We start from the raw sequence: 4,002 nt of genomic DNA, 5'->3' as shown, positions 1-4,002 counted from the left end.
TTCTTTATATATATATATATATAAGCAATGTTAATTCTCTAAATGAAGTATTAACAGTAACTGCACGATAAAGTGTAGTATATTGCCACTTAAGTGTGGTTGACCCCTAGGGGTGGATGTTACTGTTGCTTTTAGCCCCAGGAGGACATCTCCTCCAGCTGGCTTATCGATAAGCCAGCTGAAATCCGGATCCGTTCATGCTACAGATCATGGTGAGAGGGATAACTTCTATTGGCAAACAGGACACAGTAGTGTGTCGATAAGCCAGCTGGAGGAGATGTTTGCTATTTTCTGTATCTAGTGTAAGTGTGTGGGTAAAAGGAGAATATTGTGGTTTAAATAATTTGCCCAATCCTTTAAGTAAACATGAACGATCAGCTACACATTATGAAAGCCAAATATTGAACATATTATGAACTACACAAATCGACTTACTCTTTTAAATAAACAGAAGTCTGTCAGCATTGAAGTTCACAATAAAAAAGTTAAATAGCACAGAGATATATTTTCAAAAATGATTTCTGCTACTCGTTTCTTGATTAAACACGAACTTACTTTTTGCGGAGATAATGAACAGAAATCATCGTTAAATTGTGGAAGCTATGTTGAGTTACTGAACTATACTGCAAGATTGGATGAGAAATTGGCACAAAATTTACAGAATTCATATGTTTATTTTTTCTGGCCTCTCTAATAAAATACAAAATGACTTGATAGAAGCAGTAGGCACGATCATAGAAAATAATATTAAACAAGTCGCGCAAGCCTCGTTCATTGCCATAGAAGTGGATAAAACGACTGATATTTCATGTACAACTCAGTGTTCTACAGTATTTAGAAACGTGTTGGACTCTGATATCAAAGAAATATTTATAGGATTTCACATTCCTAAGGATAAAACTGTTGGAGGTGTAACAGAGCGTATATTTAAAAATTTGGATAAATACGACTGTTGTGAGAAACTTGTATCACAGACGTACGATGGGGCAATAGTGATGGCATCCAATTTAAATGGTGTTCAATTTGAAGTAAGAGAAAAGGCATCAGTAGCTTTATCTATTCACTGCTATGCTCATAAGCTAAATCTTGTTCTCAGTCAGCAAAATTCAATCCTGAATGTACAAGCCTTTTCAAGACCAGTGAGGCACTTGCCTCATTTTTCCATCACTCTACAAAGCAAACGCAATGTCTTGATGAGATAGTGAGAAAATGCATTCCAACGAGATGGAGTTCGAATTCAAAATTAATCCCGACTATTTTACAATACCATGGTGGCCTTTGCAAACTCTTCAACAGTATGAACAATAATCCTATGTTGTGGGATCCATATACTTTAGTGCGAAGCAAGGGTTTTATGAGTGCCTAACAAAAGACTCAACATACTTTTTTCTGATGGTTTATAATGAAATTTTCATTAAAACTGACACTCGTTTTAATATCATACAAACCAAAATGATAAACATTTCATACTGCATTAAGTGGATTAATGGGATAATAAATTTATTTGAGAATCTACACAAAATTTCGAGGATTTGTATGTAAAGTTTGAAGAATGTTGCAGAGAAAATAACTTAATTAAATCAAAGTCTCATACGAAAGCTTTAATTAAAGAAGAAGGAATGGGAATATTTGGAGTAATTTTGGATGACATACTGATGAACATGAAAGCATGATTTGCTGATTTCAAAAACTTAAAGGTTCATTTCATTAGTTCATAAAAATAAATTTCAAGATCTTGCTTGCCAAGTTGATAAGGATGCATTTGAAAGTTTAGAAAAGAACGATGAAAACTTTTACGACGACATAAGACTGAAAGCGGATTTAGCTGGAATTTACAATGCAAGAGTGTTTCGAGATAAATCCGTTAAAACTTTGCCTGGTTCTATATTTGGAAATAAATTGACCTAAACGTTCCTCGAAGCTGTGGAGTTGCTGTAATTAATCTTAACACTTCCTGCTATAATTGTTTCTGTGGAGAGGTCGTTTTCTGCTTTCAAAAGAATTAAGACCGACACTAGGAACAGAATGACAAATCAAAGAATTTCGTTACTTGCTTTAATATCCATTGAAAAGGAAGGACTTAAGAAAATGGGGAAAGACCCTACTTTCAATTTCTACGAAAAAGTGATTGATATTTTTGCTACAAAGAAAAAGAGAAGAATGGATTTCCTGTACAAATAGGCTAATATAATTGGGAAGTAAACTATTGAATATTTTATCCTTCTATATACTGACAAATCTTTTGATGATAGTTTACTACATAAATGTCACCAACTGCCTACCCTGAGAAATTACTGACGGCACGTGCCTGATATATATATATATATATATATATATATATATATATATATATACGTAAAGACTTCAGGTAATAGGAACGTATTAGGAGTGGTTTGTTTTGTTTACCATTGAAACTCCGGCTTGAAATGAGTGATGTTGAAATCGTCTATCAGAAGCAGCTATTGGTAGTTTCTCCTTGAGCAGGTAGATAAAGATTGAGGAAAAAAAGAAAAAGGCAAACTGTTTGGCATCGCTTGAAATTGATATTTAATTTAGATAGAGATTATAGGGATACAGAATGTCTTACAGCTGTTTCTAGAATAACCAAGCATGTTGATCATTATATTGAGTAATGGTTCCACAGACTGAGTTGGTGGATGTTCGCTGATATTTCATGTTCGATGATATTTCCAGTTTTCAAAACTCGAACTGGTAACTTCAACTATTTCTTGGCATGGATTACCATGGAACATTCTTATTTCAAGCTGCAGTTGGATATTATCTATAACTGCACTTTTCATTTGCTAGAAACATTTGGGTTTGCTTTGAAAAAGAAAGATTTTTGTAACGGTAAACCGTTCGTAGGGCGATCAATAAAATAAACTTTCTTTACGGACGATGACATGATAGATCATGCTCATCTCTATACAGTTATTTTCATCTGAAATGATAGCAGTTGGGAATGATTTGAAATGACGCAATAATTACTTCTTAGTAGATTATAATCTTTGTTTGTCAAGAGAGTCTATTCATAGGGAAATAGTCGCTGCAATATCAATATGTTATAGGAGTCACAATGTCATTTTTCTGTCACCCAGATTCTTTGTCTGGAAGGTATTTGGGTGTGTCCGTGTGTGCGCGAGTGTGTGTGTGTGTGTGTGTGTTTGTGTGTGTGCGGGTTTGTATGGAATATATGTATATATATATATTCTTTTATCTGTTTCAGTCATTTGACAGCCACCATGCTGGAGCACCGCCTGTAGTCGAGCAAATCAACCCCAGGACTTATTCTTTGTAAGCCTAGTAATTATTCTATCGGTGTCTGTTGCCGAAACACGAAGCTACGGGGACATAATCACACACATATCGGTTGTCAGACGATGTTGGGAGGACAACATATACTTATATATATACGACAGGCTTCTTTCAGTTTCAGTCTACCAAATCCACTAACAAGTCTTTGGTTGTCTCGAAGCTATAGTAGAAGACACTTTCCCAGGGTGCAATGCTGTGGGACTGAACCTGGAAATCATGTGGCTGTTAAGTAAGCTACTTACCACACAACCACTCCTGCGCCTATACACCTCCTACAGATATATGTGTATGTATATATACACACACATACATTTGTATATCGAGATATATCTTTGTGAATTATGCATAAGCATGCATGTCTATATATATATACATACGTGTGTGCATGCGCGCATGTGTGTCTACGTGCGTGTGTGTGTGTGCGCGCGTGCACGTGTATGTGTGTGTATGTGCTTGAAAACTTGGTAAGATATTTTCTTAACATGAAACCAATGGTAAGTTTAATACACATATAAAGAATCTTGTCCACCAATGCGGTACTGAGCACTCGTTCTTGTTGTTTAACATTTACGTGTATATATATATATATATATATATATATCAGAGCTATAAAATATATATATAAGAGCAATAAAATATATATATGTATATATATATATTATATATATATATATATATATATATATA

Source organism: Octopus bimaculoides, chromosome 13, assembly GCF_001194135.2.
Source record: "Octopus bimaculoides isolate UCB-OBI-ISO-001 chromosome 13, ASM119413v2, whole genome shotgun sequence".
NCBI classification, from domain to species: domain Eukaryota; kingdom Metazoa; phylum Mollusca; class Cephalopoda; order Octopoda; family Octopodidae; genus Octopus; species Octopus bimaculoides.
Note: the sequence above shows the minus strand (reverse complement) of the source record.